The following is a 10,000-nucleotide window of genomic DNA, read 5'->3' as shown; positions in this document are numbered from 1 at the left end:
AAGGTTAAAAGGGGAAAATTACCTGGAAATACAGCAGGAGGAGGTTGCTGTGCTACGACTTCAGGTGAGAAGTGGCCTTGCTAATGTTTTTGGTTTTGTTTTTCAACAAGAGGGAGCCAGCCCCTCCCCGCTCGGACAGGTTAATGAAAAATTTCCCGAACATCGTTTCCTGGCCGATGGATAGTTCGAAAGGGCTCCTCGCTCCACCGACCTCACTCCTTGTGACCTTTTTCTGTGGGTCAGTGTCAGGTGTATGCCACTATGCCCTGCGACCTGTCACATCAGGCCTACAGCTGGAACGCGATGGCAAGTTTAGCAACTGAAACTGCAATGACCTCTGTTGATAATAAAAAATATATAGATAAACTAAACTGTTTAGTAACTACTTAGCCTGGTGGTTACATCAATCTAGCTACCTATCTATCTGTATATATGTATATAATATATATATTATATATGTATAATATATAATATATATAAAACATATAATATATATATTATATATGTATAATATATAATATATATAAAACATATAATATATATACATATATATATATATATATATATATATATATATATATATATATATATATATATATATATATATATATATATATATATATATATATATGATATTTAGATAGATAGATAGATAGATAGATTTGATAAAAAATTAATACTGTAAATCCATTCAAAAATATTTTCTTGAATACATTTGACATGATATCATATAGCAATATATATGATACATATGGCATATATGTGAATATTGTTACAGATCTGACATGTTAACTGTGCGTGTTTAATCGAACATTCTGTTAAAGTGACGTTGAGAAAAAGATCAATATGGTTCTTGGAATTTCAAGCACAGTAAATTACACATATGAGTGTAAATTTTAAATACATAACTGGTATATCTGACATTTGAGCAGCCACGCATAAATGTAGAACTCTTATTTTAATTCATAGTCACTGGCCTAATTTCTTATAAGAAAGAAATTACTTTAAACATTTATCATGGCACGTTCTCTGTATAATAAATATAACAAATTATAACACACGCATACACACAACTTACGTCCAAGTTATGTGTACGTTCATGTGTGTAAATATTGTAGTATGTCTACATGATATGCATAGTATGACTCTACATACGCAGATGCTTGCATGTGTGTTTTTGCTAGACATTAAATGTACATTTGAGCCATTTATTATATTATGTCATTATTTCAGTGTTAACAGTTTATTATTTTCAAAGACTGAAGATCATCTGAAACACGCACCTTTATGGAATTACATGTTCAAGGAATACAAACACAAATCAAACAAACAAACATACATATAATATACATTTGTGTGTGTGTATAAACATATATATAATGTATGTATATTTGTATTTATATATATATATATATGTATTTATATATATATATATATATATATATATATATATATATATATATGTGTGTGTGTGTGTGTGTGTGTGTTCGGTTGTGTGTGTGCGTGTGTGTACCTGTGTGTAGCATATATAGTATACATTGTTTGTTACGAGAAACAATCAGTAGTAGTGAAGATAAAGTCTACGGGATTGGCACTCCACGTTCCGGAACAGACACCTATATTGAGTCTAGCTTAATGAACTATCCATCTTAAATTTAGCGAACATTATTCAGAATTGCGCTAGGAACTGTATAATATCATCCCGCAGTTCGTCTTACGTATAAGCAATCACAAAATAATGAAAAGCAGTGTATTCTAGGCACCACTAAAAATTTATTAACAAGGGAAGGTATCGATCACGCCATCTTCGCGCCGAGCGTAAAGGCCACAGACGAGGAGCACCCCCCCCACTCCCTCCCCACCCACCCACCTCGCGCCGCGGTCGGGGGAGTCAAACACTCGCTCTATGTCCTCCAAATATCGTAATGTCTCTTTAAAACTAGTCTTTGTTGTACACACACGTTTCTATTTTCATAATACATCAGGAAAATAAAGAAAAATCAAATATCTGCGAAAAAACTGTAACCCCTGGTGGGACTCGAACCCACAATCCTTGGCTTAGGAGGCCAATGCCTTATCCATTGGGCCACAGGGGCGAGCGCTTTGTGTGGAAGACGGCCCCAGAGTTACCCAGTTTCTCAAGTGAATTATGTTTATTTTTTAATTTATTGATGTTAGATTAGGGCTTGAGGATTTTATCTTGATTTTCATGTCTCAGTAGACTTGAATGAATGTGTATTTTTCAGAAGCGCGCGTCTGTCTGCGTGTACTTGTGGGAGTGTGTTCTGCGCGTGCGCACTTCCCTGAGAGTGATATCTGTATCTACCGGACTTTCAAAGGCTTATTATGACGCACAGAAACGCAACAGATTAAAGAGAACACCCAAATAACATGTTACACAAAGAACACCATAAAGTTGATAAGTACTCACCTGCGTTAGTCAGAAAGAAAAACAAATAATTAAAGATAAACACATTTGTCATTCTCCCCAAACCCACCTTACCGAATAAGCGGAGCCGAGCATCATCATAAACATCATCGTAACTTGTCATCAGTTGCCATAAGCAGAAGTAACACACGGATTATGTATGAAGCGTTGACTGGATGTAGTCTGCAGCTTCCCAATGCTAACGTACGACATGTCTCTGATCCACTGGAGTCATTATTAGGTTCTCTTGTCCGAGAGTCCCGGATTTAGCGTGTCCAGCATATGTGTAACGAGGGGCTTCGAGCTGTCGGGGAATGGAGCTAACCTGCAAGTTTATTTGTCAGGATATTAGAGAGAGATGGAGAGGCAGAGAGAGAGAAAGGGAGATAGATAGAGAGAGAGAGAGAGGGAGGGAGGGACGAAGGGAGGGAGGGAAGGAGGAAGGTAGGTAGGTAGGGACAGGGACAGGGACAGGGACAGGGACAGGGACAGGGAGAGAGAGAGAGAGAGAGAGAGAGAGAGAGAGAGATAGGGAGGGAGAGAGAGAGAGAGAGAGAGAGAGAGAGAGAGAGAGAGAGAGAGAGAGAGAGAGAGAGGGAGAGAGAGAGAGAGAGAGAGAGAGAGAGAGAGAGAAAGAAAAGAAGGGAGGGTGGAGTGGAGAGGCAGAGAGGAGCCGCTCGTCTGTAAACCACAAGACTGAAAAATTACGTTACTAATTGTTGTTTTTTTATCTATAAGGTTGCGCGTATCGGTCTTGTTATCTTTCTGGCTTTGATGTTATATAAGAGAACCATTATGAGATTCATCAAGTATACGATGAACTAACAAGAATGTGATACAACAGCTTGACCTACGGTAATATTTCAAATAATATCACTATGTAATGCTAACTCATAATGATAGCAGCTAGTTACATGGTGCCTCTACATATACGTTATTGTGGCTCATTTGAAGACTTTATTTGATAGGAGAATCGAATGGCTCAATCATATTAAAATGGTATTGTGGTGACACTATATTGGCCACATATAAGGTTGCATTCCATTCAACATTTCAATGAATATTAGCCGAAGGTTTTACTATCAGACTAATCTTTCTTTCCGAAAACTATGCACCGCTATTAATGTAAATTGCTGCTGTTACAGCGAAGTGATGCCATTAAGGTAGAAAATGTACTCTCAAAGCGCCGAGTTCCTGTGGAATTGAAGTTGTTCTATTTATAATAGGGAGGTGCGCTGAATAAAACAAAGTGTTTTTGGTGCTTTTATTAATGCTGTTTACTGAGAGTGTGTTTGTACTTCCTTTTTTTTCTCTTTTTCTTCCTGTTAATGAATGGATATGTTTTTGGATAACGAATTATTATTTTCTTCTTTTTCTTTTCTTTTTTTCGTTAGTTTTGTAAATAATTGGGTAACTGCTGTGAGATTTATTCGATGTCAACTTGTATAGTTGTATAAATATTTATGAAATATTTTTTTTCGTTCCCTTAACTTTCGTTGTTTTCTTTATAACTTAGTAAATACTTTTATATATCATTTGGCTCCCTTGTTTCTCTTTCATCTACTGTTGTATTTATTTACTTTTTCGCTTCTCACCCTTTCCCCCCAATCCTCTTTAGTTAAGTTTTGAAGCATGACCTTACCCTTTGAAAAGAAACTTAAATTGACCTTCTTGCTTATAAAAAAAATCTACCCGAGAGATCTACCTTGTCCTTCTGCATTCGCTTCGGTGCAACATCTACGAAAAGTGTGAGTATTTAGGTGGTTCTTTAATGTCAGTGTGTCAGGGATATGCGCTGATTCGCCCGTGAATTATGCAATTGTTTTCGTCTCACAGACACGAGTGTTGATGTCTTTTACCTCTTTTTATTTTATCTTGATTTTGGGGGGATGCTGTTCGAATGCCTTTGGCTGTGATATTTTCGGGGGAAGAATTCTGGTTGATGCGGACACGGGCAGAGGTATAGATTGTTGTAAACGCAGGCGCATGCTGTTAACACACACACAAATACGCACACGCACACACACACACACGCAAACAGACACACACACACACACACACACACGCACGCACACACACACACACACACACACACACATACACACACACACACACACACACACACACACACACACACACACACACACACACACGCGCGCGCGCGCGCGCGCGCGTGTATGTATACGCTTCATACACCCTTACACGTATATACTCACAAACATACATATACTCACACTATTCGCTAACACTAATACTTCCATTACCACGTAACAGAAAATAATGAGAGAGAGAGAGAGAGAGAGAGATAGAGAGAGAGAGAGAGAGGGAGAGAGAAAAGAAAGAGAGAGAGAGAGAGAGAGAGTGAGAGTGAGAGAGAGAGGGAGAGAGAGAAGAAAGAGAGAGAGAGAGGGAGAGAGAAAAGAAAGAGAAGAGAGAGAGAGAGAGAGAGAGAGAGAGAGAGAGAGAGAGAGAGAGAGAGAGAGAGAGAGAGAGAGAGAGAGAAAAGAGAGTGAGAGAGAAAGAAGGAGAGAAAGAAAGAGAGATAGACAGAGAGAGAGAGAGAGAAAGAGAATGAGTGAGTAATAGATGTAATAACTGTTTTAATCTCAATTACAAAAGGCAAGCTAGAAACCTTATGCTAGACAGTACAGTGACGATCCAGAATGGTTAATATGTAATATCACGTAATTGATTAGATTCCGCGCATTCATCTGCTTCAAAGTGCTGATGGTAATTTTTGTCATGAAATAATGATGTTGATTGGTGGTGGTTGTGGTAATTATAACGAATTAGCAGTGGCATAAACACAATATTTGTAGTAATAAGGATGATAAAGATGGTGATGATAATAATGATAGTTCTTGTAAGGTCAATAAATTCATAATGATAACAATACTAATGCTGACGATGGATATTAGTGTGATTAATATCATCATGATTGATATACTAATAACAATGATAAGAAGATGAAAGCGTAGAAAAGCATAATAAGATAATGTTATATAAAAGTGAGAATGTTCGCTTTCCCTAACGTAGTAATAAAGAATGCTGACCTTTCTCTCATCAGACAGGCTGCAAAAGCGAAAGGTCGGCGAGGGAAGCCGATCGGGGCGAGCGAAGCCAAGTCGATGCGAAACGAACACATAACCCAACATTTACGTAGCCTAAAAGACTGCCACGTGCCGGGATGTTGTTGTATTTCGTACGTAAATGAGGGAATTCGTGTAGATAATTAGTGAGAATAAAAACAATTCAACCCCTGGTGGGACTCGAACCCACAATCCTTGGCTTAGGAGGCCAATGCCTTATCCATTGGGCCACAGGGGCGGACGGTGTGTGGGGAAGGGGGGTTGGAGCGAATGGCTTGGCCGCTGCGTGTGTTAGAGCTGGGTTATGTGTTTGCATGTGTGTATATATAAATATAAAAATATGCATATACATGCAAGTGGATATACTTACAGGGTCTTTGTTTATGTCTATGTCTATCTATCTTCTGTCTGGCCGTCTGGTCGTATATCCATCACATCTTTATATCCATCTTCTTTAAACGTATGTTTGTATATGTATGCATGTGTGTATGTACATATATATAAATATATATACATATATATATATATATATATATATATATATATATATATATATATATATATATATATGTATGTATGTATATATTTATGTATGTATGTATTTATGGGTATATATATATATATATATATATATATATATATATATATATATATATATATATATATATATATATATATATATATATATATATATATATATATATATATATATATTTATATATATTGTACTTGTGTGTGAATGTGTATATGTTCATATATCTGCACACACACACACAAAGCATATATATATATATATATATATATATATATATATATATATATATATATATATATATATATATATATATATATATATATATATATATATATATATGCTTTGTGTGTGTGTGTGTGTGCACATATATGTACATATACACATTCACACACAAGTACAATATATATATATATATATATATATATATATATATATATATATATATATATATATATATATATATATATATATACCAGGCTGTAGAGTTTGGTCTGCGGAACGCATTTCCCGCGGAAAAATTATTTGTTCAAATTCCGTCCGCGCAAACATATATATGTATATAGGTTTAGATGTATATGTATATATATATATATATATATATATATATATATATATATATATATTTATATATATATATATATATAATGTATATATATATATATGTATATATATATATATATATATATATATATATATATATATATATATATATATATATATATATATATATATATATATATATATATAATGTATATATATATATATATATGTATATATATATATATATATAAAGTATCTATATATCTATCTATCTATCTATCTATCTATCTATCTTTCTATCTATCTATCTATCTATCAATCTATCTATTTATATATATATAAATATATATATATATATATATACACTATTTAAACTACAATAGGTCTTTCTTGCATAGATGTTTTGTGATGATTTATACCAATAAATCTTATTCGAAGAAATTAGAGGAAGCACAAAAGCCACTCAACACCACCATTGAGTAATGTCGAAAATATCCTCAATAAACTCTTTTACACAAAAATCCAGCCCTTTACACGTTTATAAGATTTTGTTTTAATCCCAACATGAATACATCCCCTTAGATGATTTTCATTAAGATTCAAATGTACAAGTGCATAAATGCTATATAATTGTTGTATAATCACATGATGGAATTTTCTTTATCTGATCTTATCCTAATGACTATAATTTACTCTTTATTTGTAAGGAGAATAGTCAAGACACCTGTTTTACATAGTGTACTGATATATATTGCAATTAAGCTTAACAATACCTCATAAGTATTATCACATCAGTTCTATAGAAGTGGACATATCACTTTTATTTGCATCATTAACCAGTCTACTGCATAATCATGCATTCTCTTTTTATCGGTTATACTTCTTAAACAATTTTTTTCATAAATCTACAAATAAAAGGTATTTTAATGCGTTGTTTGTTGATGGCACTGTTCTTATTCATATTGGAAAATCTGTAAAAAAAAAAATGATAATAATAATAGTAAGGATAAATAAATAAAAAACAGCTCTTTTTCTTACATAATGTCATATAATTAATTAGATTAAATTAAATTATAATAATAAATGAATAAATAAATAAATAAATAAACAGCCCCCTTTTCTTACGTAATAAGTCTGATATCATTAATTATCCTAATGCGGATTACCACTCAATACCCACAGCTCCTCCACCACTGATACATCAAAGCTTGACTCAGCGTGGACTTCGTGCCCAGCGGAGCAGAAACCTTATCACACGAGGCCCCAGCTGGATCATCTCCATTGGAGTGGCTTGGCATGGCTTAGGCTTAGTCCCAGTACGTATTTATTCCGTAACAGGCTATGGATGTACTGATAGTAATGTGAAACACCCTTTTGTACCACGTCACTGAACTAATGGCTTCAGTGCACGTAGTGTCTTAGGCTTAGTCCCAGTACGTATTTATTCCGTAACAGGTTGTGGATGTACTGATAGTAATGTGAAACACCCTTTTGTACCACGTCGCTGAACTAATGGCTTCAGTGTACATAGTGTCTTAGGCTTAGTCCCAGTACGTATTTATTCCGGAACATATTATGGATGTACTGATAGTAATGTAAAACACCCTTTTGTACCACGTCACTGAACTAATGGCTTCAGTGCACGTAGTGTCTTAGGCTTAGTCCCAGTGCGTATTTATTCCGTAACATATTATGGATGTACTGATAGTAATGTAAAACACCCTTTTGTACCATTAGTTCGTCGCTGAACTAATGGTTTCAGTGCACATAGTGTCTTAGGCTTAGTCCCAGTACGTATTCATTCCGTAACAGAATATGGATGTACTGATAGTAATGTGAAACACCCTTTTGTACCATTAGTTCGTCGCTGAACTATTGGCTTCAGTGCACGTAGTGTCTTAGGCTTAGTCCCAGTACGTATGTATTCCGTAGCATATTATGGATGTACTGATAGTAATGTAAAACACCCTTTTGTACCACGTCGCTGAACTAATGGCTTCAGTGCACATAGTGTCTTAGGCTTAGTCCCAGTACGTATTTATTCCGTAACAGATTGTGGATGTACTGATAGTAATGTAAAATACCCTTTTGTACCACGTCGCTGAACTAATGGCTTCAGTGCACATACGGAAGTTGTACCAGTCGTTCTATAATGGAAATCGCAAGCACTAATTGGAAAACAGAACGCGAATTAATGGAACCACAGTACAATGGCAGAGTCATTAGAGTTTATATATTCACAGAATTGTACACTTAGTTCCAGACGGGTAAAAGCTGTAGGGCAAATGTACAGTAAATTGGGTTGTTTAGCTTTCCTATTATCATAATTTTTACTGTTGTTGTTTTTATTATTATTATTATTATTATTATTATTATTATCATTACTATTATTATCATTACTATTATTATCATTACTATTATGCTAATCTTTATTACTATTGCTGTTATTATCATTATTATTATTATTGTTGTTATCATTATCATAACTAATATTGTTATTATTATTATTATCAGCACCTTCATTATTGTTCTTGCTTTAAAATTATTATTGATATTATTGTTACTGTTATGTTTTTGGCAGCGTTGGTTAGTTAGCTTAGTTGGCCCAACAACGAACGCACGCACACACACACACACACCCACACACACACACACACACACACACACACACACACACACACACACACACACACACACACACATACACACACACACACACACACACACACACACACACACACACACACACACATACACACACACACTCACACGCACACACACACACACATAGATAGATAGATAGATAGATAGATAGATATAGATATATATATATATATATATATATATATATATATATATATATATATATATATATAAATAATACTTCTTCTATGATCACATTCTCAATAGAATGTTTTCCACTTACTTAACCATATCATATTTTCAACCTCATCATTTTGTATGTATACAAAATGATGACTGTAAAGGGGTTAGGAGAGTTGGAAAAAGTTCGTGGATGTCTTATGTAATCCGTTTATAGCCAATGCATTTTTATACTGTCGAATCTGTGTCGATCTCTGCATGTGTGTGTGTGTGTGTGTGTGTGTATGTGTGTGTTTGTTTGTGTGCGTGTGTGTGTGTGTGTGTTTGTGTGTGTATGTTTGTGTTTGTTTGTGTGTGTGTGTTTGTGTTTGTTTGTGTGTTTGTGTGTGTGTGTTACTGTTTGTCTGTTGGTATGTATAACAGTGATTAATATATAAATAGATGAAGAGAGAGAAAGAGGAACTGTTAGAGCGAACATAGAGGAAGTAGTTTAAGAGAGAAATAAAGACAGGGGAGTGAAAGAAATAGAAACAGACAGAACTGAATATCACAGACATGTTAAGTATATTTTTCTTACTCTAGATC

At 34.5% G+C, this 10,000-nt stretch overlaps 2 non-coding genes across 2 annotated transcripts; both read right to left on the bottom strand.

The window, feature by feature from the left end:
• Positions 1-2,023: 2,023 nt before the first annotated feature.
• Positions 2,024-2,096, bottom strand: TRNAR-CCU (transfer RNA arginine (anticodon CCU)). The gene has a single exon. It is a non-coding gene; the product is annotated as a tRNA-Arg (tRNA).
• A 3,586-nt stretch (positions 2,097-5,682) lies between these two features.
• Positions 5,683-5,755, bottom strand: TRNAR-CCU (transfer RNA arginine (anticodon CCU)). The gene has a single exon. It is a non-coding gene; the product is annotated as a tRNA-Arg (tRNA).
• Positions 5,756-10,000: the final 4,245 nt, after the last annotated feature.

Source organism: Penaeus vannamei, chromosome 31 (assembly GCF_042767895.1).
Source record: "Penaeus vannamei isolate JL-2024 chromosome 31, ASM4276789v1, whole genome shotgun sequence".
NCBI classification, from domain to species: domain Eukaryota; kingdom Metazoa; phylum Arthropoda; class Malacostraca; order Decapoda; family Penaeidae; genus Penaeus; species Penaeus vannamei.
Note: the sequence above shows the minus strand (reverse complement) of the source record. Positions and strands in the feature narration are given on the sequence as shown.